Source organism: Equus asinus, chromosome 24 (genome assembly GCF_041296235.1).
Source record: "Equus asinus isolate D_3611 breed Donkey chromosome 24, EquAss-T2T_v2, whole genome shotgun sequence".
Taxonomy (NCBI): Eukaryota; Metazoa; Chordata; class Mammalia; order Perissodactyla; family Equidae; genus Equus; species Equus asinus.
Window position 1 is genome coordinate 66,417,982 of NC_091813.1, and position 26,207 is coordinate 66,444,188.

A 26,207-nucleotide genomic window follows, 5' to 3' on the forward strand; every position below is an offset into this window, starting at 1 on the left:
AATTAAAGGAATTACAATAACACTACGGTCTGAATATTTTTGGAAAAGGCCTACGGGAAGAGGTTCTTGTCCCAAAAAAGAACTAGTATCTAAAGCAGGACAGGATAAAGGGTGCCTAGTTCAGAAAATCTGGCCAATTCAGTGCATTCTGTGTAAAAGAAATCGTATGTATTGTCTTCCAACAAAAAAAGATGTAGTTGCTGGTGGTGAATATAAATTTTTAATAAAGATACGCAGCTTCTGGATTAATTATTCTATGTTCTTTAATTCCTTAAAAGATAAATTTAAAGCAAGTGTTTCATCCATATATTTTGAAGACAGAAAGGCCCAGAGCAGGGACAGGAAACTTCCAGGCTAGAAATGGTTCTTGGCAGAATTTCATCTGGCCATCAACTGATTTTCTAAAATTAAGTGTTCCTTGCTTCTATCCCTAACTATTTGGATGAATCAAATTTGGGAGAAAACAAGCATGTCATCTCAGACTTCATAAACCCGGTTGTAGTCGGACATGTAATTGACAACAGGAAGTACATCTCTTAGACTTTCATGAGAAGCACAAGCTGAAGTCAGGCCAGTGTAAGTTCATATTTTGGTCATGTCAGTTGGCCCATTTACCCAAGGGTAAGAAACTTAAACTCTCTGAGTCTCAGTTTCCTCATCCAAAAAATGGAAATAATGGCACTTCTTTGTAGAGCAAAATAAGATGAAATATGTCATCAAGTCCACAACCCGTAGATACTCCAAAAGAGGCAGGTGTTATTAGGAGCCATGGAAAAGCAGCGTTATTCACATAATGGAGATATACAGTGTCCTTTAGAACATTTTAAATCCATGAGCATGCATTCTATAACACCGCCTCATATATCCCCTGCAGAGGCAGTCAGACCTCATATCTAGTAGGCACTAAATAAATGTTTGTTAATTTGACTTAAATATATATATTCTTCAAAATAAACAAGCTATACCAGCTTTCCTGCACAGCTTCCACTGCCTAGGCTTTATTTATTAATTATTTCATTGTTGTCTTTTGAAGTAGTTTGCCACTAAATGGAAGACTGCTGAAGAATAGGAGTCTCAAAAAAAAAAACAAAAAGCAAAACAAAACAAAAAACCACTCTGACCTTAGACAAACAAAGGAGCCTCAACAGAATATAAAGGAGAAGAACCAAGCTGCGAGGCTGCCGTGGGAAGGTTGGTGATGGCTGTAGGAGACACTGTGCTGAGAAGTGTCAGGGGTGGGAGGAGGGCAGAGGAATGCTGCATCTGCAATGGGGAATGGCAGATGAGGTAGTCTTTCCAACTCAGCTCTAGAGAAGGAATAATGGTTTAGCAGCAGAGCCAGGACTGGAACGAAGGTCAGCAGATTTGCACAGCGTCAGCTGAGACAACAGGTCACCATCCACAGTGTGCTAAGCTCTCTACCGTGCTGCCTCCAGCCGGGAGCTTCAGCAGGCTCCTTTGTCCCTCCTGATCTATTTCCTCCCCTGTGAACTGACGTTTGGACCAGAGGAGTCCCAGGTCCTTTCTGGTATTAACAGTCTAGGCACAAACTCTTCTGTGAAGTCTGTTTGGGTCCTGGGATTATAAGACCTTACATTTTTGAAGGTGCTTTAGAACTCACCCAAAGCTTCTGCAGCCATCATTCTGCATGACCCTCACAGTTCCTTGCTAAGGCCTTCTCTTCCCCCATTTTTACAGACAAGGGAACTAAATCTCTGAGAGATGAAGCTGGCAAAGACGTGCTAGTGATGGAATTGTGCCATGCCCAGGCCTTACAAGAAGCTGTCTGAGGAGTTGAGGGTTGAAAGTACAAGCACACAATATAGCAGAAAAAAGTGCAAGTCAGTCAGGTAGAAGGGAGTAGAGAAAATACAGCACCGGTTGAGACCAAAGGCCAAAGGCCAAAGGCCAAAAGCACTTGTGCAAACGGCTAAGGACAGGTGAAGGCTTTTTCAAAAACAAAGAAGAGAGGTGCCCAGCACTGGGGCAGATGGCATAAAAATAACAGATGAGAAGGACAGGACGACTTCTCTCCCATTTTGCTTCTGCCTTTGAAAGAGATTACGTGTCATCAAAGTGGAAAGCATGGAACAAACAGAGCAAGTCTTTGAGATCAAAATCATGGAGGAAATAACAAATGCATTTTTAAAGGTGCCCTGTTTCTCCAGGGTCAAGTTCCCAGGCTCAGCTGAACGACCTCCACCTTCTGAAAGGGTCCACATTTTCAGCAAAAGGCCAATTTCGGTAATTTTTGCATTTGCAGAAATAAAAGGTGTTGGAAACCTGGAGATGGATGAATGTCCCAAATTTATTTTTTTTAATTAAACAAAGTTTTCAGAAATTACTGATGAATGAGTTTGACATCAATCTTTAGCAAAGCTCTACAAAGGTAGGTTGGTTAAACAGATGACATGTAGAACTTAGAGAAGGAAGTGCCAACCAAAGGGAGCTCCCATGAGTTGACCAAGAGTAAGTCATGACCAACAAGCCTCACGCCGTCGTTCAATGAAGTTATTAGAGTATCAGCTTAGAAATGCTATAATCGTGGTATATATTCAGTTTTAACGGTATTTGGCAACTTTTCCCTTAATATCTTCATAGAACCAGCTATAGTACAGTTAGTAGATTCACAATAAATTGAATAATTCCAATAAAATTGATAAATATCGATTAATTAAATTTGCAGGTGACTTGAAACAGAGGAGAATAGCCAATATGTCAAAGGGCAGATTGAGATTTAAAAAGATCTTGAAATGCTGAAGCAATAGGCTTAGATGTTAATAAGGATCAATGAAAAGATAGACTTAGCTTCTAGAAAACAACCTAGAGGGACCTGCTGGTTGCTTTGAGAAATTTGAAAAATGTCTCATGTGGTGAGAACCTCATGACCTTCAGTCCTGAATTCTTCGATTATCTGAAGCCTAATTGCACACATGTGCCCAGAAGCATCCTAGTGCTGACAGCTACAGGCTCCATCTCCTAGGCAGGACTGCCCGTCAGACACTGCCCTCCCCAAAGACAGCACAAGGAGGCAGCCCTCAGAAAATTCCCACCATGTGGTTTCGATGGTGAGGTGGAAGGAGGAATGCAGACAAAGACAGTAGAATGGGTCTTTGTCCGATGACAAGTGTTTTATGATGGTCTGTGGCCTTTGTTAGAAAAGATGTCACATTCTTAGCAGGGAAAGAGGAAGACTTTTTTGAATGAATGAATAAACAAATAACTAAGGACAGAGAACAGGTTTCTGGCCTTTCCCCCTTCCCTGAGAAGTGTTAGTAATAGCCAGAGCCAGTAAAAGAAGACCTTAAATCTTCCAGAACCCTTGACTTTATTCAGAAGATTGGCCCCTCGTTTCTAAACTCCCCCTGTGCTATCCTGTGGCACTCTGGCCCTCGGGATCTTGACCTAATTGTCTTTGTTTTTATTTCTGCTGGTTCTTTTTTTTTGAGAAATTCAACACAAATAAGAATTCCTAAACTCAGTACTCAGTGTCCTCCTGAAAATCTTTGCTGTTGGTACACATTCTATGTTGACACGTGTCGGGGAGGAAAGGGCAGCCAGTGACGTGTGGATGCTGGATGCGGGAGGCCCAGGACAGCGGGGGAAGGAGGCCGGGGTCCCAGCTCTGCAATATGCACAGCAGAAGACAAGCACGAGTGAGCCTGGAGGTGCCCAAGGGGAAAGTAAGAGTAAGAGGTGAGAAACACTTGGAATCATTATCCTCCATTTGTAAAGAACAAATAATATATTTTATTTCAACACATGGTAGAAACTGTGGGGTTTTTTTTCCCAATAGAGAAATTTAACCAAAAGATCCTTAACATTTAAGTTTCAGCATTTCAAACCCTTATTTATATAGAGGAGGCTTCATCTCCATGTAAGATGAGAAACGGAAAGTGTTCACACAGCTCATTTCCAAGATTCTTCTCTGTATGGCTGTTTCAGTGGTCATGGGGCTGCCAACGTGGACCCTAAGGACTGAGCAACAGCAAACTTCCAATTCTGGGTAAACAGCCACAGAAATACCCACACATGTACATACACTCATAGTCTGCTTGTAACTACCTAGGCATTTGATTTACTTTTAAATATCTTATAACAGTCTAATTTCATGATCCCAAATATTCAAATTTCAGGATATAATTAACAATGTTGCTCAATGCACATAGCCAAAATAAATAAATATGCAGTAAAAAAAAAAAAAAGGAGCTATAGGAACGGCTAGAATCATGTTTGTTTTGGAGAAAAGACCAATTTATTCCAACTCAACAGAGATTTCTCCAGCGCCTGTGTTCGAGGTGCTTCCAGCCTCCACAAAATATCCAAAGAAGAGAAGGACAGAGTCAGCGTCCCGAGGAAACGCAGGTCCTCTAAGGCAGGGAGAGCTGTGATGTCCACCACTGCTGACCCCAGGTGCGCCTACGGAGTGACTCCAGGCACTTGACACACAGTATTCCATTTCTTTCTCATGGCAGCCCTGCAAAATTATTATCCCCATTTTCAAGATGAGGAGACTGAGGCTCAGCAAGGGACGCGATGCCTCGGAGTCACACAATCCATGCGGCAGAATCCTGCTCGAGCTCCCACCCGCCTGCCTTCGAAGTCTGTGCTTTCCTGTTCATGCCACGCACACCCCCAATAACGATGATAGTGACTAAAATACGGAAGTGCGATAAAAGTAGGGACAAGACCTAGAAAGAGCAGGAAGGAAAGAAGCCCTGGCTGGTTGGCTGTTTGGGACCCGGAAAGCCCTTGTGAAGAAGGAGGCATTTGAAACAGCTGAAAAGTAGACTCAGCAAGGAGAGAGGGGGTGAGCGGGACAGAAACCTTAGAACCACAGCCTGAAGTGCGCCAAGGCCGCCAATTACCGTCTTCCCTCTAACTTTAGCGGTAAAATTGAGTATCATTCTGCAAGCTGATGAGGTGTTATCCCAAGAGAGTTTGTGAAGCCTTTTCATCTCCGCTGAGAACCACATAAAGAAAACGAACTAGAATTGCAAGGAAGATTTTAAGCTCCTATCACATGCCTTATAATTTCCAAATGGTTTGGGCACTGACACAGTAACCAAAAACGAGAGGAATCTCAGTAACTGGAGAATTTAATTCAGCTTTTTCTTTTTAAGGCCAAGCCATCTGTGAGAAGATCAGAATAAAAACCCTACCAGGACTCAGTCCTTGAATATTTTGTAACAAAGTCTTGCAAGCGGAGACAAAAAAAATACTGGCCTACAATTTTTTTCTTATTTTACTCCAAGCTATGCAACCAGGAAATAAAATATAGTTCATGCTTTTTAGTTATGAATCATTACACAAAGACACTACTCCAAACAAACAAGAAAACAAAACAGGTGCAATTCATAGCAATTGAGGTTGTTTTTCAAGATTTCTCAAGATTATGTGCATTCTCCTGAACACATACACAAGTAGATTCCGAACCCTTTCCTTGGTCTTCAGGGCTAAATAAAATTTAAGTTAAAAGCCCCCACATCTGCTCCCTGTGTTTTTTTATGATCAGCACAATACCAATGTCATTAGTTATTTTAAAATGGAGCCCACAGGATTGCAAAGAAGCTGGTCTAGATTGAGGCGTAGGGCTCCCAATGATGGCGGGAAGGGAGTATGGGCTTTGGCAGACAGAAAGAGAGAGGGTTTAGACCAGTTAGTGCCAGGGAACATGTACTTGCCTAATTATACTGAGACTCACAAGAACAGAGATTTGGGAAGAGATGCTAGATAACAAGACATGAGGTTAAGGTGAAGCGGGTTTCCCGTGGGCTCCTGACACCTCCGCTCATTGGGATAGGTTTATAGTGTTATTCCTATTGTCTGAATGTTTGTGTCCCCCCAAATTTGTACTGAATCCTAATGCCCGAGGTATGGAATCAGGAGATGGGGCCTTGGGGAGGTGGTTAGGTCTTGAGGATGGAGCCCTCACGAATGGGAATAGTGCCCTTATAAAAGAGACCAACGCTGAGCTCCTTATCCCCACCACTACGTGAGGACACAGGGAGAAGCTGTCCATTTGTGACCTGGAAGAGGGCTTTCACCAGAGCTCGACCACGCTGGCACCCTGATCTCGGACTTCCAGCCTCCAGAATTGTAAGAAATAAATTTCTGTTGTTTATAAACTACCCAGTCTATGGTATTTTGATCTGGCAGCCCGAATGGACTAAGACAGTTATGGAACATCTTAATTAAGATCCCTATCTCAAAAGTCCAAAGTTAAAGTACAATAAATGTTTGTGTCCACTGGAAAAGATGTCATAATTAGTCAGCTGTTTAGGTTAACTCTTTAGCGGAGTACAGGACAAAGGAATAAACTGTGCTCGGAGTCCTCCTTGCCTCCCACTCTCAGATGGACAAGAAGTGGACCAGTCAGTCAGTCATCTACTGGTCTCTCCTGAGATGAGAGACAATCAGTCAAGCGACCTCAACCAGCAACAGCAGTGGCCCAGAATTTCCTGAAGCTCACTGGTACTCCCTGATGGATGCAAACATCCCCTCCACCTCTGGGACCACGGGGAGCTACTCAGGTCTACTCAGCTGTCTTCCCCACGCCCTCAACCCATGTTCTCAACCGGGCCTGGGAGAGAAGCTGCAAGGCAGCAGTTACTCCTTCTCCACACATCGCACGCAGCCACCCATGGAGAGAGGGCTTTGCTTTCCCCCTAAGCAGAAAGTACTGGAAAGAGAGGCTCTGCTTCCTCTCTGCAAACCCCTTACCTGCTCTCACCACAGGAAGAGAGGCTGATCTCACTGCTCGGGGCACAACATTTGGTGGGACGGATCTTCTCATGGAAAGTTTATTAACCACTAAGCGTGTCCCCTGGCTCCTTTACTTTCTGAGATCAGCAGGACCTCATGCATAAAAGGACAGCTGGGAATGGTCTCCCTGCAGGCAGAGAGGAGGGCTGTTCTCTCTCTCGTTTCTAGCTCCACTCCCGTGCCTGCGCGGGGTGAGGTTGCGCATGCCCTTTGGTGTTTTAATTCACACTGGATGGAGTAGAAAGCCCCACTTTGGCCACAGGCCCATGCTAGTAGCCAACACAGTTTACCAGGAGCCTTGAATCACAGGGATGGTAGCATGCTTTTCCAGATTAATAAAGAGGAAGCTGGATTTCTACTTGACTAGACGTCTGCTGTGTGTGCCCCACTCGCCAGATCCCCAGAGGGAAGCAGAGTCAATGGTCTCCTGGACCCCAAGGAGACAGGTAGCCAAGGGCTCTGAGCTGGGGTGCTGTGCACCTGGGCCTCAAGGTGCGAGGAGAAGAACCAACAACAGTGTTCTAGGTGGGATGAGAGTCTCAAATACGCCCTTGTCAATGGTAGCCTTGTGGCCTTTCCACTTCTAGCAGCCTCTGAGGTGGCCCCCATGTTATGAAGAGCAAACCAAGTCTTACACAGAACGCCCTTCCGGCTCAGAGCTCGTTCGCATCATCGCTCCTGTGAGGACTTACTGCCTCCCCATGGACGCCATTTTTGTCTTTGAAGCGATGATAGACCAGATGCACAAGGAGGAGGAGAATGCATGGAATGTCTTCCATCAGTACACTACAAATGAATGACCATGTACATTCCCAGGGAGCTTTACTATCGTTCACTCATTCACTCAATATGACTGAGTACTCTAGCCAGTTAATTTTCTGGCTACCAGTTAATTTGGCTACCATTGTCAAAATTTTTTTTTAATTTTTCTAATAAAAGACCTATCCCCCATTCTCTCTGGCAATGTGCTATACCCTCATTCTTCACCACACCCACTCACACACCCCCCAAAACACAGTATGTAGACTTTGCTTGCAGTTCAAAGCACCAGACAATTTGAGGGGGTTTAGGGGTACAAACTGACTATAGTTGAAAACTGTAACAAGTGCATTTTTAATTGATCAGATTTGCACAGGACATCATCATGTTTAGAAACTAAGCAGTTCCTTCCACCCATCTTTCATCACTGCCTTTTAGCCCTCGGGCTCCTTTTAAGGGTACAACCTATCTGTTTGGTCCATCTTTCAAGCTTGGGTACCCCTCTGGTCCCTGTAAGAGTGAGAAAGTTTCCTATTTGGACCCAGGTATCTGGTCTACCTTCTTGACATCTCAACCAGGGTGGCCTTGGTTTTTCCTACCTTAAGAAATCTAGTTTCTCTCGTTCACTCTGCTTGCACACAGTATGTACTCAATTTAAATGTGTGGTCTGTAGACTATCCTTTGAAAATTTATTGAGATTTGCTTTATGGATAACATTATAAATTTTCATAAATGCTACACATGTGCCTTAAAAGAATTTCTATTCTCTAGTTGTTGGGTACAGTGTTATATACATGCTCATTAGATCAGGTTTGTAAATTTTGTTATTCAAATATTACATATATTTATAGATTCATAATCTGTTTAACAAATCAGTAATTAGCAGTATAAAAGTCTTCCACTGAGATGATGAATTTGTGGATTTCTTCTTTTAGCTCCATCAATTCTTGCTTCTATATTTTGAGGCTCTGTAATTGGAGTATAAAAGTTTAAAATTATAATTTCCTCCTGGCAATTTAATTTGGTAGGCAAATAGAAGCCAAGGAAGTTGATTGAGCCCTGAAGAACCACTCACCCCTCTACAGTCTGATTTAATAAGGACATTCTTTCATTTGCATTTCCATTCATTTGGTTTTCATTTGTTTTATTGAAATAGTAGCACATCCTGGGATGGGAATATTTCTTCTCCAGGTCATGTTTTAAGATCTGACCCTTCTCGACCTCAAGGAGAGAGAACCAAGTGGTTATGGTTACTAATAATTTAGACTCTGACTTTGAAAGCTGTCAAGTTTGACAGTAAAATAAAAGATGCCAGGTCTCATTGTGGTGGGATGATAAGAGGTTGTAGGAAATGGGAGGACAAATCAGTTTTAGTTTTGTTTGTTTGGGTTTGGGCCCAAGAGGAGATCAGTACATGCTAATTCAATCAGGAGCCTGTCACCTCAGAGCTCCAGATACCCAGGGTATCCCAATCCTGGGGAGCTATCAAGCCAAGAGTTAAAAATGCAACAGGGGCTCAAGGAAAAGTTCAAGGAAATGATGGATTCAAAAGAACAAGTGCCAGGTTCTACAATGGCTATTAATGACGATAATTAGGACCTCAGCCACCTGGAAAGTAGATTGCACATGTAGCCAGATTTGACTTTTCAGAGGGATAACTCTGGCAACAGCCTGAAAGACAGAGTGGGAGAGACCCCAGAGGTGGGACTAGCAGGTTGTCAAAACATCTGTCTGTCCGGAGGTGGCGGGAGACTAAATTCAGAGAGTGACCATTAGAACGAACCATTTTAAAGCAAAATTTCTAGGGTCTGGCAATGAAAAAATCAGACTAGGAAGGGAGAGAAAGGGAAGCATGAAGATGCTTCTGAGATTTCTAACTGAGGAGACCAGGTCAGTAGGCATTATTAACCAGCCCAGCACGTGTCAAGGTTTCCCTTTACTTCTTTTTCTTCTCCTTGTCCGTATACACCATGTCCCCCTAGGCTCTGGTAGGTTTCAGAGATATTGGACCTAATAGAATCTTGCTGGGAAGAAGGGAACAAATCACTTGCCTTCTCAGATACTTATAATTCCTAGTCCGTGAATAAATTGCTTGCAGTAGTTGAGAAGGAGATGCAAGAAAAGGTGTCCTGGGACTGAATGTAGTAATTCACTACCAACTGACGACCCCATTGTTTAGCTCCATCACCCATTATCTCAGCAGTCTTCACAACATCTCTCACAGGTCTCCACTTCCCCAAGTGGAAGATAATGCAGACTGGCTCATCCAACCCCATTGCGCCCATGCATCACCATTCCTCCAGCCTTGTAGCAGATCTTACATCATCCCGGGGCCGAAAGGCTAAAGACCCTATGTCATTTCTCAGATTCCCTTAAAGCTCGAGTTCCTGCCAAGGCCTAGCTCCCACCAAGCAGACCTAACCACCAAAGATTCAGAAGGCAGAGAGGAGCCTCTCAGCATCCAGGCCATCCTGCCACCTCTGCTATTTCTAGCAGCCTCACTGCAGTGACAGCACTTGGCTTTCTTGTGATTTCTGTAGCAGTTGTTGCAGAGGATACGGGTTGAATTGTGTCCCGGAAAAACACTGAAATCCTAATCCCCAGGACCTGTGAACATGACCTTATTTGGAAGTAGGGTCTTTGCCGATAATCAAGTTAAGATGAGGTCATTAGGCTGGGGCCAATACAATATAAAATACTGTCCTTATAAGAAGGAAAATTAGGGCACAGAGACAGACATGCATACGGGAGAAGACCATGAGAACATGAGTAGAGATCAGAGTCATCCTCTACAAGCCGAGGACAGTCAAAGATGGCCCGCAAATCACCAGAAGTCAGGAGAGAGACCTGGGATGGATTCTCCCTCACAGCCTTCAGAAGGAACCAACCCTGCGGACACCTTGCTCTCGGACTTCCAGCCTCCAGAACTGCAAGACAATAAATTTCTGTTGTTTAAGCTACCCAGTTTGTGGCACTTTATTACACCAGCCCTGGGAAAATAGTACAGTGTTGAGAGGCCAGGAATGGGGAGAGGGTGACATCCTCTCTGATGACGCAATTACAGCAGAGTGGAGTGTTCCTAGAGCCTCCAGTTATAGGTTCAGTGTTTGCATTTCCTAACTTCCTTCTTATCTTAAAGGCAGCGGCTGGGGCCAGCCCGGTGGCGCAATGGTTAAGTTCGCACGTTCTGCTTCTTGGCAGCTCAGGGTTCACCGGTTTGGATCCTGGGTGTGGACACAGCATTGCTTGGCAAAAGCCATACTGTGGTAGGTGTCCCACATATAAAGTAGAGGAGGATGGGCATGGATGTTAGCTCAGGGCCAGTCTTCCTCAGCAAAAAAAGAGGAGGATTGGCAGTAGTTGGCTCAGGGATAATCTTCCTCAAAAAAAAAAAAGAAAAGGCAGCGGCTCCCTAGGTAGGCCATTCCGTGACAGTTCCTGAAAATTTGGCTTAGAACCTGCTCCTGCCCTTCCCATTCCCTAAATTAAGTCTCTTTCTCTTAAACAAGGTCCAGCGGATTCTGTTATCTACAACGTGTGTCGTATGTCCTGAGTAAAGGACACAGTGATATTCCAAAACATATCAATGATTCCAGCCCATAAAAAACAAACAAAAGTTCCAATTTTTTCTTTGAGTAATATAGTATGTGGACCCGTAACAAGAATGAATAAACCAAAACAGAGTGAAATTAGATAGTGCGTCTAATTAAAATTAGGTCACAAATCTCCAAAAAAAAGTCTGTTCTCTTTAGAGATTTCTGTATTTGCAGGCTTATACCAGTGGTAAGCTGGTTGTTTTTGCCTAACTAGGTGAAATGAGAAGAAGCAGACAGACAGAAGAGTGGGTGGGTAGATAAGGATAGAATTGGTAAATATGGACATAAACACTTTAAGTATTGTTGGTCAAATAGAATATTTGGCAGTCATGGTTTTGGAAAGCTCCGTTCACGATTTTATAACATAAAACTTTGGAGAGAAATCAGTCACTCAAACACAGGCCCAAGTTCCACACAATTTGTAGTCAACTCTTGGTAAACCACGTGAATGATGTGCGAGGCTAAAACTCACAGCAATATTGTTAATAATCACCATAGTTCAGAGCTGGTTTAAAAAAGCCACAATGCTTACTGAGTATAGGCCTTCTCTACTCCAAAAGGATAAAGAGTCTCAGAGAGGTGAAAGAACTTCCTCAAAGTCAAGTGAAGAGTGGCTTGATTAGCTGAAGAACAAACAACTAACCCTTATGTAAGAAATCATCCTTTTCCTCAGTGTCCCCAGAAAACATGTTTAAAGAACCAGTTGTAGGGGCTGGCCCCGTGGCCGAGTGGTTAAGTTCGCGCGCTCCGCTGCAGGCGGCCCAGTGTTTCGTTGGTTCGAATCCTGGGCGCGGACATGGCACTGCTCGTCAGACCACGCTGAGGCAGCGTCCCACATGCCACAACTAGAAGAACCCACAACGAAGAATACATAACTATGTACCGGGGGGCTTTGGGGAGAAAAAGGAAAAAATAAAATCTTTAAAAAAAAAAAAAAAAAAAGAACCAGTTGTGTATTAAACACCGATAGATACGCACAGAGAAATGGGGCAAAGTCCTGCTTCTCTAATGCTGGGAGCACCGACTCCGATGGGCATCGCAGAGAGATCTCAGCTGAGCCGTCCAGGCCTGGCCCAAAGGCTGCCTGCGTTGTGAACCTCTCCAGGCCCCAGGACACATCTGTCTCTGAACCTCAGAGCACGTCAGTGGTTTCTCAGTTAGGATACTTGCCGCTTATTTGTGGAGGAAACCGTGAGGTAACACTTAGTGACCACCAACACTGTGCCAGGTGCTTTCCTCAAAACAATCCAGTGGGTGGGAACTATTATCATCCACATTTTATGGATGCGAGTAGCAAATAACTCTGCCGCTGGGGAGCAGGGGTCATGCCGAGGCGGTCCAGAGCCCACGCTGGAAGCCCACCTACAGCCCCTTAGCTGTGTGAAGGCTTCAGTGGCACCCGCCCAACCTTCTCTCCTACCCTGCAGGCTTCCTGAGAACAGAGTTCATGCTGATTCGTGTCTATATCCTACAGGACATTTCCAAGAGTGCCTGGGCAGACTTAGAAATCAAATCATTAACTAAATCAATGAACAAACCCATACGCGAAGGAGTCATTAGGACATCTGGGACCAGACGGCAAGAACACCTCCCTGGTGAACACACACAGGTGGTGAGGGGGTTGGAGAAATGCCATCCTCTTTCTTGGGTCACTTCATTGCCCTGTAGGCCACCCCGTGAAGGCTGCTGAGCTAAGACTCGCTACAAGGGATGCACTGACGGGAACAGAGCCAGGGCAGGAAGGGAGCGAGCTCTTCAGGCAACTCTGCAGTGGAAATATGACTTCGCCACTCTCTTTCTTTCTTTTCTGTTGTCTTTCTTCCCAAGATGGGTGGCCTCCATTTGAAGAGTTCGGGGCTCCACTTGACGTGTTTGGAGAGGTCACCACTGGGCCTCCGGGCAGAGAACAACCTGACCAAAGCAGCAGGACAATTATGTTAAGGATCTCCAGGCGCACGCCATAAAACTCATATTCACTCGGACGTATGATTCAGCCGCTCGCAGGTCCCTGCAGTTTAGATGCATACATTTGATTTGCCTTCCCTCACAGCCGTCATAAAACCGCCCTAGTGCATGACTCACTTTCCTTCATTTACTCACATCGCCGCGATGATAATTAGCCCTGGCGAGCAGTTCTCCTCGCTAGACTGACTCAGGTTCGTTAAAGGCAACAGGCTCCTGTAACAGGGGGTAGAGGATGCAGACGTAAAATGCAGCTTGGCTCACGGGTTCCAGGATTGAGAACGAACACACTCGTATTTATTTGAGCTCCCAGTTGGGAGGTCTCCCGGTCAAAAGCAGGGTTCTGGAGTCCAGGTCCTCGATGTCGGTCAGTCCCTCTCAAGGTAGCAGCTGTTCAGTAACTGGTAGCTGGGACAGAAAGGCAAGAAAAAGAATGGAAGTGTTTTCTTGCTATTATTATATTTTATAGTAAAATAGTCTATAGGATTACCTATTTGGCTTCAGATCGCACGTCTTATTCCTCAAAAAGTTAAACACAGAACTACCTGTGAGCCAGCAATTTCCCCCCCAGGTACATATCCAAGAGAACTGAAAACAGGCATTGAGAAAAATGCATGGCCGTGCGTGTACATGGCAGCACCATTCGCAGTAGCCAAGGTGGGAAAGCCCGATGTCAGTCAGCAGATAAATGGAGAGACACAAGGTGTGGCCTAGGCACAGAGTGGAACACTATTCAGCCCTAAAAAGAAATGGGTGCTGACACAGGCTCTAGCACGATGAACCTTGAAAACATCATGCCACGGGAAAGAAGCCAGACACAAAAGGTCACATGTTGTGTGACTCCATTTATATGAAATATCCAGAATAGGTAAGTCCATAGAGACAGAAAGCATGTTAATGGCAGCCAGGGGCTGGGAGAAGGAGAAACGAAGAGTGACTGCTTGCTGGGTACAGGGTTTCCTTTGAAGGGGAGGAAAAGATTTTGGAACTACATAAAGGTGATGGTTGTACAACACTGTGAATGTACTAAATGCCACTGAATTGTTCACTTTATTTTTTTATTTTTATTTTTTTTTTAAAGATTGGCACCTGAGCGAACAACTGTTGCCAATCTTTTTTTTCTTTTTTTCCTTCTTCTTCTCCCCAAAGCCTCTCCCTCCCGCCCACCCCAGGACACAGTTGTGCATTCTAGTTGTGAGTGCCTCTGGTTGTGCTGTGTGGGACGCCGCCTCAGCATGGCCTGTTGAGCAGTGCTATGTCTGCGCCCAGGATCCGAACTAGCGAAATCCCGAGCTGCTGAAGCAGAGCATGCAAACTTAACCACTCAGTCACTTAAATATGAAATGGCAGACCCAGGACTCACATATGGGCGTTCTTATTTCACGCTAAGATCTCTTTACTGCACAGAAGTCATTGTTCTCAAGACAGCTTGCATCAAGACAACGCAACTCCTACAGATTTTTGGAAAAGACACAGGCCCTCTCAGTGCCCTCCTAGATTTTTAAATCTTTGAAAGAAACAGGTAGAAAACACCCAATGAAGAGACAGACTGGATGCCCTGGAACAAGCACGATGGTATATTTACATTAATAAAAACTAGTATTTCACAATTTAGTATTTTGCAGAAATATTTACCCTGGATATTAACGTAGCAAAAATTGATCCCCCCTCCACCCTCGCTAATCTGATGACAAGGTTTTATCCGAGGCCTCCATGAGCACCCAGCCCATCCGGCCACACAGGGTCCGGGCTCAGAGTGTCATGGTTTGATGCTCTGCTGTTGCCCTCTTGAAATTCTCGATCACTTCTGGACAAGGGCCCCGCTTTTTCATTTTCCACCAGGCACCGCAAATTATGTAGCTGGATTTGCCAACATCTAAGTAATTTGAATCCTTATCTGACCTACTTAGCACAGTTATCGTAAAGATCAGATGGGGTTTTTTTTTGCAGTTTACAAAGTGCCCTCACCTAAAAGACATTGCTCTTCAGTTCACTGGTTTGTGATTATTGATGTTCACAGACAGGTGGCTCCATGAGGGACTTATTACTCCTTTGGCAGGTGAGCAAACTGACCAGAGAGGGTGGGCGACCACAGAGGCCACGGGCCCTCCAGGGCAGGGTCCCCCAGACGTGGGGCCCCTGACGCTCTGCCCGCAGCTTCCACTGCCATCTCGTCCTCCTTCTGCAGTAACACCTCCCCGGAGAGGCCTCGCTCACACCCCAAACCGTGGAGGGACCCCCCTCACTCTCACTCCCACTGACTCTTTGTCACGTCACCCGGTTTGTGCCCTTCATAGCATTGTCACAATCTGTGCTTCTTTCTTTTTCGTTTTTCCTTGTCTGTCCACCCCACCGGAACACACACTCTGCAAGGTCACGAACTTCCCTGTCTCCCTCTGTGTGTCGCTCCAGCATCGTGCGCGGGGTGGAGAAGACGCGCACTAAGTCATTTCTTGAAAGAATGAAGAAATGAATGAAGAAGTTCAGGAAGGCTCTTTTCCTGCGGACTGGAGGATGCTGCCTCCTGCGCTGACTCGAACACCTGCAATGTTCTTCTGTCACGTGGTCAACGGGTGGCTTTTACTGGAATGTCTTGGTTTACAAATGTTTAACTATTAGCTTACTTATCTACCTTCTCTGAAAATGAGATTCTAAACGATAATAAAAAACGGCTTTGGAATTTGCGTTAAGCCAACTGTGTACATGGTACAGAATGTTCTCAGAAGCCAGAGGACTCATGAATAATGAGGCAGCCACTTCCCGACTGCACAGCCTCGCCTGCCCCAAGTTCTCCCTAACCCACAGATCTTTTGCTTCCTGACCTGAATCTACATTCTCTCCTCTCCCGTGAGAGATAAGAGATGAAATCCAGGGGAATCACCTTTATCTTGAATCCCGGTGGCCACCCAGCTGCATAGTCAGAACACAGCTCTCTCACAGAAAGAGCGTAGTTAACGCCGTATGCCCCAAACTCTGCTGCCAGCTGAGCCCTGAGCAAGCACATTGTTCTGTTCACACTGGTGATGCTCCGTGGCTCCCCACAACAAAGCTGGACCAACAGGACCCGCAGGACGCCGGGTTTGTGTCGCAGCAGGTAGGAACCTGCAGTTACAGCACAAACAGAAGACGTCTTTGGCCTTTCCTGAGTTACACGAGTATTCATCGTGCTTAATAAAATCAGGATCTATTATGCTATTTACTCCATACACAGTAATTTTTTTGACTAACAAATTTTACACATAGCCTCACTCAAATGAACTAGTGTCATTTACACGTGCGAGCGCGCGCACACACATAAATTATCTCACTACACGCTCAGTGTAAAAAATTCAAATAATATAAAAGTACATAAAATAAAAATATGTAGGGATCTTTATCTACCCCATCCCATGCCCCTCTCCCAGAGGTACTTTTTTAACATTCTTAACTATAATATTTTTCTCTTACCATTTTAGAATATAATGTTCTGACACTCTTTGCGCATTTAAAAACATTTATTTCAAGACAATCATAAAAAGCATTTATAAAAACTTTTATTGATTTTAAAATGCATATGTTTTCACATATTAACTTTATGAACTGGATTGCCTTACATTTGATAGCTTCTTAGCTTCAGTGAGACACTAAATTTTTTAGTTTTTAATTAAATAGCTCACACTTCATGGATTGTTTTGAAACTTGCTTCTCCGGAGAACCTAAATAAGTTCTTTACGCAACGTTTACCATTCTCACTGCATTTCTATTCACATTACAGTTTGATATTTTTAAGCTGTAAACTATACGGTTACAGCTCTCACATTTTCAAATTGCTTCTAAATTTATTCCTTACTCCCCGTGCCCCCCACCACAGTGCCATAAGCGTAAAGGTCCACGTCCTTTATAAAAGATTATGCAGATGAGACGAAGAATTTGGATAGTACTCTGGGGGACGCTCATAAGCTATAGCTAATATGCACCCAAAATACAAATATCTGTCCTAATGCTGAGGGCCACGGGTGCATCATTTGATGCACACTGGTTGATTTCTATTTTCTTTAAGGATGTATAATTGGGACTGTTCCACCACATACGCCCATATGAGGGCTGTGGGCTATGCAATATCTCGCCGTTTTCCCCTGAGAGGAAATGGGGAAGTGGGGCGTTTGCTAACTCCACTCCTGCTTCTGTCCACAGCAACTGTCCCAGCCCTCACATTGCCCTCCCTCCCCGTCCCTCCCCAGTTACGGAGCAGCCCTCAGTTCTCTGGAGCTGGGCCAGGGCTGAGCGGGACGCGGGTGAACTCAAGAAGACCGCAGCCACATAGAGTAACAGTGTAGAGAGAGGGAGGACTCTGACCTGGATTCAGGTTGGCTGTGGTTCAGGAAACACCTCGGAGAAGCAGATGAACTCTGGGCCTCACAAGGGGGAGGTTCCAAAGGTTCAGGTGAGGCTGGGACTGCTTGACGCTTCCTCTGCGCAGCGAGCAGCCAAGTCATGCCACAGATGCCCCATAGACTCTGGGCCTGCCCCGCATCTCGAGAGACCTGTTGGGACTGAGAAGCCTAGACACAGGAGGGGAGTCAGGTGAGCCCTGAGTGTTGCCCAGAATATGGAAGTCAACAGCTGAAAAACGATCCCTGGGCATAAACAGCATCTCACCCGTTGAAGGCAGTAGGGTATTTACAATCTCCACAGTATACCATTCTAAGGGTCCAAAGCACAAGCGGAACTTGTATTTTGAACTGTGAGATTAGTCAGCATTCTTGCCATTTACCTTCATGGGAAGAAGGCACTGCAGTGATTTTTGACCCAATGGCCTGATCCACATGGCCAATCAGAACCCACGAATCTGCCACAAAAGTCCTAGCTGCCTTCTATCTCCAAAGAGACCTCAAGTCGGTCCGCCTTTCACCACGTCCCCTGCTACCCCAAGTCCAGCTGCCATCGTCTCTCGCCTAGGTTGTTGCGATAGCCTCCGCTCGTTTTCCATCTCCTGCCGTTGTTCTCCACCCATCAATCTCCATACATAAGCCAGAGGAATCTTTGAAAACATCAGCTTCTTATGCCCCCTCTACTCTATCCCATTTAAAAGCCTTCTGTGGTTTTCTACAGCACTTGGAATAAAACCAAACTCCCTGTCCTGGACGATAGGTCCCTAAGCATCTGCTTCTGCAGTGTCTTCTTTATGTCACTCTACCACTTACAAGTTATGTTCCAGGCACTTGAACATGCCGAGCTCTTTCCTGTTGCAGAGCGCTGGCCATTGCTTCTGCCTGGAAAACGTTCCCTTCCACTCTGAGCGTGACCCGTTCCCTCTCACCTCTAAGTCTGCGCTGCAGTCTCACCTGCTCGGGAGAGCTGTCCCTGTCCACCTGTGTGAAGCGCCTCTCCCATCACTCTGTCACATCATCCTATTTATTTCCTCTTCGAAGGGCGCTTATTACACTCTGCAATTATCTCACGTGTTTGCTTGTTAATTTTCTGTCTTCCTATATGAAAATTTAAACTTCTGAGAATGAGGAACGTTGTTAGTTTCCACTTTGTGTCTCCTTTTTCTAATCTAGAACATTTCCTGAACAATTGGACCATAGACTGTTTTGAATGAATGAGTGGGCGTGATCTGCATATTTAAAATTAATTAGGAAGGGTTGCATAGCAGTAAAACCCACCAGCCCAGGGCTGCCTGTGTCAGGATGTGGGAAAAGGCTGAGGGAAACCAGAAGAAAGCCGTTGTTCGCAGCACAGGCGCCTGTCAGCCTCACAAGCTGTAAGCCCTTCTCTGACCTGCCAGCTCACAGTCTCAGGGCAGAGTCTGAACATCCTTGGGCAGGAAGTTCCATGACTGATCCTGATGCATCTTTGTCTAACAGGATTGGAAAGAGCCTTTCCTTTGCCTCTGGAGTCGCTCTTGCTCCCAGTGGACAGCTATGGGGTGCTAACCTGTGGTTAGAGTCCACGCTCCATCTGTCCTGCCTAGCAGAGACAGCAGGCAGAGGGGGACCCCGCAGGGCTCTCAGAGTGATGCTCTGCCATCAGCTCCCAGGAAAGCGGATGAGCCAACTCAGATCACAGGGCTTCAGCTTTTGCTAGGGTGTATGTGAGCAGTGTGAGTGTGCATGTTCGCATTTTAAATAGCTCTTCCCATAAAAGCAAAATATTGTAGAAAATTTGGAAAATGCAGGAAAAATATAAAGAAGAACTTAAAAACCACCCATTAATCTTCTGCCCAGAGATCATGATGTTAGCATTTTGGTACAAAAGAAAACTAACCATAGCCATTAATACCAATTAAGTGCTTATAATCTGCAAGGCATTTTCCCGCCTGCTTCACACATATTTACTCAGCTAACCCTCACAACAATCCAGTAAGGTATTTTCCTTACCCATCTTACAGGTGAGAAAACTGAGGCACAAGGTGGTTAGGAAATTTGCCCCAAATCACACAATCCCAGGATTTAACTGAGCAGTCTTCCTCCAGATTTTGCATTCTCAACTTCTATAGAGTAAAGCTCTCTGCAATTGTAGATATTTATATTTCTATAAATACACACACATCTTTATGTACGTAACAGGGCAAAAAATGGTTTACATATTAACAAACTTTCCTCATCTTCTTATTAAGGAAGAGAGTTCATTTTTTGGTTAGCTATCAGATCTCTGAGAAAATAAACAAAATTTTTTGGATTCACTTGTTTCCGGTTAAGGTGTGACCATCTTCCTATTGCAAGAAGTTTTGTTTGCTCTCTTGTTAAACCATGAATGGGCGTGTGATTTTATCATGTTTTTCCTATGACCATGGTGATGACCATCTCTGCTCCACGTCCCACACCCTTTAACCTGCTAACTAACTTGGCCTTAGGTTAATTAGCTTGGTGGGGATTTTTTTCTAAACCATGGTTAAATTTTGTTTGCCTGTATTTTGCCTCAGCATTTTCCCTCTATTTTTAAGAATTTCTTTAAATAATTTTCTTTTCTCCTACTGTCCTTATCTGGTTTTGGTATCAAAGTTACAATAGACATTAAACGAGTTGACGAGTGCTCCATCTTTTCTTATTCTCTGAAGGTGTTTAAAAATGGAATTACCAATACCTTGAACAGTCTGGGCCCAGGATTTTGCTCACGGCAAGATGTTAAATTTTTAATTCAATTCCTTTAATGGTTATGACACAAATCAGGTTTTATTTTTTGAGTCAGTTCTGATAATTTTTATTTTCCTAGGAGCACATCTATTTTTTATAAGTCTTTAAATTTATTGGCATAAACTTGTTTTCTCTCATTTATCTATTCTTGGAGTGCTACAAATATTCTCTTTTTAAATTGCTCATATTGTTTGTGACTTCTCTGTTCTTTTTTCTTGATAAACCCTGACAGAAGTTGCCATTTTTATTACTCTTTTAAAAACAAAGTGATGTTCTCATTTATATCTTTGATTTCTACATCATCAATTTCTGTCCTTCAATTTTCTTTGGGTTATTCAGTGAGCCTGTTTTTCCCTCTGATTTCTTACATTGGATGCTTAGCTCAATTATTTAATTTCTTCTTCTTTAATATAAACGTTTGAGTCTATAGATTTACCTCTCAGCAAAGTCTTAGCTACATCTCACAAGTTTTTACACATGCATTTTGGTCATTATTTATTTCTAAGATTTTCCTGGTTTCTATTAATCTTTCTTTGACTGATTTGGAAGTATGTTCTGAACTTTCTGAATGTATAGAACATTTTCAGTGATCTATTTATTGCATTACAGTAAGAAAATGTGATAGATATGTTACTAGTCTTTCAAAAAGTCTTGAGAGCTTCTTTAAGGCCAAAAATACCCAACCAATTTCCAGAAATGTCCCATGTGTGTTTAAAAATGTAAGTTTTGTGCCAATAACTCCACAAAAGTCAGCTTCTGTACCTCCTGTAGATGTGTTTCTGGTCTTCAAGGAATACCTATATTTTCTTGCCAGTAAAAATTACATTAAAAGAACATTTTTTAAAAATAAATACTTTATCCAAAACTTTTACATATGCTGGACTAGGAAGGAATCTTGATTTTGAAAATGGAAAATTTCTGTAAATTTAAGATGAATGATTTCTTTCAATTTGATCTCAATTGTAGCATGAATTATATTGTGCTGTGATCAGATATTCAGGAGTCTGTTTCTCTCTTTTGATATTAAACACCTTGGGGAAAATGCCTATGTCATCCTCATTTTGTAAGCATTCACGTGCTGGAACATAGTATTTTGTTAATAGATTTATCTTAAATTGTTGAAATTCATTAATAGTAACCCTGCCATATAGGTAAGCTCACAGGCAGAGACCTTCTTATCCACCTTTGTGTCCCTGAACCCAATGTGGTGCTGGCACAGTAAGGACTCAAGGGTTCCACTGATCAAACCCAAGAAAGTCATTTTTTCAAATCTGCAGAGAGGAAATGTTGTTACAATCACTAAAGAACACATGTGAGTCAGCCTTCGAAACATTTTATTCTGTGGTTTGTTCATGAACCCAAAAGGGAGTTTGAATTTGCTTCCTGAAAGAATTTTAATTGGGTTCAACTGCTGAATTCTTGCTTCCTCTCCAAGGACTTGTGCTACAGATGTATTAAATAATTCATTTCTGTGTTTCTAGAAGTAATACTTATAGAAATTGACACATAGAATCAAACTTCCGATGCTCAGTAGCAAGGTAGAATTTATAGATTATTTTCCATGAGTCAGACCAGGCACGTCGGAATCCAAGACAACTCAATTCCTGGTGCAGGGTTTCTGAGAACGTGTCCAGAGAGATGTCACCTGCAGTCAGAGTAGGCGTCTCTGCTCTCTTTTCTGCAGAAATGATTAGTTCCCCTGAACTAGCTCCCTGAAACAGAAACTTGATTTCCCTTCAAGCCTCACTAAACCGAGTACAATTAAGTGCACACCCCACAGGACTGGAGTCCAAAACCCTGAATACTTCTTTCCATCTATTCAATATGAATTGAACCCTTACTCTGTATAGTGCTGTGTCCTCAGTCACCATTAATCCTTCATCTGTCATTTTATCTTGTTTGACTTTCCACTACTCTTCTTGCATCAATGATACAGGAGTGCCGAAGAGTGAGAGTGATCTAAGTCAGAGCTAAGAATTCATAACGCAACAGCCAGGAGAAACATATGGGGGTATTTTCTGCAGCAAAATGTGTTACACTTTTAAATTTTATTAAACAGTCTAAGGAGTCAGAGCCCGCAAACCCAGTAATTACAGCCACGCAATAGAGCATTCATGTCTATTATACCAGAGGATTCAATGCATGAAGGAGATGCTAGAGTCGAAGAACTTGCCTGGCACTCTCCAGTGTAGATGAACCAGAATTACATAGGGGAGAAGATTCAGCCAATGAGGATTTTTAAAGTGCCAGCACTCTACTTGGTTTCAGACACAGATTTAAAAACTAGGGTTTGCAAAGACTATGAATTCTTGTTAGAGTAACTGAGATGAAGTGACTTATACCAAGAAGGAGAGAGACAGAGACAGAGACAGAGAAAGAACCATAAGCTTGTATCTAATCAGAAAGCTACATTTATCTTATGTTCATAAAACTATGTAAAATGAACCTCCCCAAACTAGCAAGCTCAAAAATGGAGGAGGAGAACCAGTGTATTTTATTTTATGTTGGGTGAATGAATTTGGATTAGTTTTTTTCTCTGCAGCCACTCACATTATTAACGAATTAGTTTTCCAAGAATTTTTATTCCATTTAATGATAGAGACATATTCTTCTTCCTGTCCATGATTTCAGTGCCGAGATAGCTAAAAAGGACTTCGATTGTACCTTTTTGAATCGGCCTTGAGTTTTCTTTAAATTCTACTTTTAGGCTGACTGCACTTGATGAGAATAGCATGAAATATATGGGTTTGGTTTGCATATCCTAACAGAAATTGCAACTCTACCAATTCTGGGAGGAAAAATCCACCTTCCTCGATTTCCAAATGACTATGATGATGGGAAAGGCATTCCACCCTTCTCTTCCAAGCTCAATGCACTTTAGACTGGATTTCCAAATATATGCATTAAAAGGAAAAAAAATCGACCTGCTGAAATGCGTCTGCCACATCCTCTGGCCCCAGGTGACTGCAGGTGCCGTTCTCTTCTCTAACTGAGCACGTGTCCACTTCTCCTCCATCGGCGTGGGTACGGGGTCGATCCAAGGGCTTGCTGGCCTATGATCATTGAAAGGGAAAACCTGCCTCTTGTTTTCCCATCACACTCCTTACCTTTTCCTGCCCACTAATAACGTGCCCACAAAGACCATGGAAGGATCACTTCAGGATGAAAGAGGGTGGCCCCCCAGAAGGGCAGGCTTTGACTAGAGTGCTTCTTGACAGACTTCTGAACTCATCCGGGTAGATTTCTCACTTTATTCCAAAAGGTCTTCACCGCCATAGGTTGTCCATAGAGACCAATTACACCACAGTGGCAATAATAATTATTTTCACACATTTAGAAAAGTCAAGGCACACATGATAGATTGAAAACACATCCTGGAGGAACTTGCCTCCCTTTTGGCTGCACCTGTTATTCTTTGTTATGCACAATGTTATTAGTGCACAGAGGCTATTGTCAAAACATTTACAGCAGGCATTGAAACATGCTTAGAATGTAATAGGCTGCTAGTTACTGATCGCCTAATGACAGTTATTCTGGAGTGCTAAAATACACTGCTTCAATCGCTGGACTGCTCAGATAGAAGGCTGACGTATACTCTCTTAAATGAACACAGTAGTTGGGGCAAGAGCACAAAGACCTTAAAAGCATCAAGTCCTAATGGCTAGGCTCGCCGGCCTGACTCAGAAACACATACGTTTTCACAGCAGCCTTAAGTAAAATGTCTTAACTTGATGCTGGTTTTAAAGTATAACACATTTAATTTGATGAAACACATCTATTGTGTTGGTAATGTTTCTTTTTTATTACAAAAGTATAAGATGTCTATTGTTTTAAAATACATATATAATTACTCCAGTGGTCTGAAAGGGAAGATGTGTACCACCTGCCTCTTCATGTTCCACTCCCATGGTAATTCACCCATCCCTGCACGTGTGCACGCCCCACACTGCCAGCCTGCAGGAGGTGTATGTGTGTCTGAGTCCCTGGACTAACATCCAGCGTATACATAGATTGACTTGTTTGTTCTTACCAAGACGGAATTATGATTTGCATATCATTCTGTAATTATTCCCATTTCCTACCACATGGACATTTTTCATTGAGTCAATACCTCAATCTTCCTCAATTTTTAAATATCATACAGCATCTGAATAAAGGAATGTATCGTTGTTTATTTAATTATTTTACATATTTAAATTGTTTCCAATTTTTCCTATTACAAACAACACTGTAATGAACCTATTCGTCTTTCATCACGAATATACTTAGCTTAGGGGTACCTGTATTCCTCCACCCTTCCGGTCTTAGACAGCAAATACAAATTTCTTCAGGATCCCAGAGCTGCTATATTGATGCAAAATGTTGGAAACAGCTTTTTGAGCAGCCACTGATGCAGTCATATTGCAAATTAAATCAGGTTGCCATCAGAAATCAGCCTACTCCGCGACTTCTATCTCCCCCACGTGAACGTGTGAAGTCTGGATTCTGTGTGTTAAGCTTGTCCCTCTCAACACTGTTATCATTTGTTTCCACTATATCATAAAATATTTTCTCCTGAAAGGGAAATCAAAACATAAGCTTTAAAAATCACACAAATGAAAGAATTGCTACATCCATTTCCTCATTAGAACTGTATTCAGGGCGTGGTGAAGATCAGGAAATTAAGAACCCACCTAGTTAAGGTGATTGAGCAGTGGGTTTGCTGGAAATTTCCAACAAGGTCATGAATTGAGTCTAACAATTTGAATCCTCGGTTTAGAGACAGTAGTCAGGAATCAAATACAATGTAACTTGCCCAGCTCCTTAGAGAGAAATTAACATTGTTGGTAAAGACAAGTAATATTAGAGTCACATCTCTTGTTTCTCCCACTATTTCTGGTTTTCAAGGGGAGAAGTAAATCCCTAAAAGTTAGGGGGTCGGGAGAAACTTGATAAAAATATTTATCATTTTGAATTCTACATCCCATGAGTTTATTCTAAAGCAAGTATCATATGACTTTTACAAGCTGAGAAACTGAGGCTGCAGTCTGGTGGGATGGATCAGTTGGCCAGTGAGGGTCGCCCATCTCAGGCTCCCAGGTGTGTGCTCAGTACCCCGTCACTGCCGCTCGCCCTGCCGTGAACCGCATCGCCAGGATAAGGCATCCTTTCTCAGCCTTGAACAAATCCAGCACTGCCCCTGCAGTGCTCAGAATGCGCGATTTCTCATGCAGACTGGCTTTTATCCCGCTAAATGAGCAACATCCTATGCACCCTCCAGGACTTTCCTCTTACAGTCTCTTCTCCTGGAAAAATGACAGGTTCTTCTGAAATGATATCCAGCCGCTACAACCTCCACTGCTCCTTCCCCTGAAGAGGAAACAACGGTTCAGAGAGTGAAGCCATACTTTTCTTTGCGCCTGACAATGTTTCGAGTCCCAAGGATGTTTGTAAAGGGTGGCTATTGTGACACTGTACTGGTTATGCCTGGGCATGGCAGGGAGCACTGGAGCTCTGGAAAGGAGTTGAGGTTTTGCTAATAACCAGACCATGGAAGCTCAGATGGCAGGCACTGCCCTCAGGGCCAGAGATGCCTCTGCCGGCCTGCCCTCTGCCTGTCAGCACACTGCCTGCTGGGTGGGGCATTAGGAAGCCCAGGAACCACAGCACCCAGATAGACCCCAAGAGGGGGAGGAAGACGATTGGGAGAGGTTTCTTGCAAAGTCCCTCTTGTAGCCTCCCCTCACAGTCTCTTCCTTCCCATCCCGCCTCCCACTGTTGCCCCCCTCCCCATGCACCTGCATACACTTACTAGGTAGAGCGGTGAAATTAATCCACCACTCTACACACCTTTAGTGGATGTTTGCAAGAAATGTCCTTTCCCAACGCTCCCCATCTTGATCCAATCCAATCGAGGCTTGCCTTTTACAGACTGAGGACAGTATTCTTCAGTCTGTGGGTCTGTGTATTTTAGGACCTGCTACAACATCCTGCAACACAAGTTTGTGGAGGGTAGGGAATGTGTTAT

The 26,207-nt window shown here is 43.6% G+C and overlaps 1 long non-coding RNA gene across 5 annotated transcripts in view; it reads right to left on the reverse strand.

Moving 5' to 3' along the window:
• Positions 1–11,208: 11,208 nt before the first annotated feature.
• LOC106837181 (uncharacterized) overlaps positions 11,209–26,207 on the reverse strand; it is a 154,375-nt gene continuing 139,376 nt past the window's right edge. For all 5 annotated transcript variants that reach the window (XR_011497731.1, XR_011497730.1, XR_011497727.1 and 2 more), the window contains 5 exons: positions 26,030–26,169; positions 24,874–25,549; positions 23,125–24,754; positions 17,418–17,623; positions 11,209–13,490 (listed from right to left, as the gene is read on the reverse strand). This is a non-coding gene — a long non-coding RNA (uncharacterized lncRNA). The remainder of the gene's footprint in view (positions 13,491–17,417; positions 17,624–23,124; positions 24,755–24,873; positions 25,550–26,029; positions 26,170–26,207) is intronic.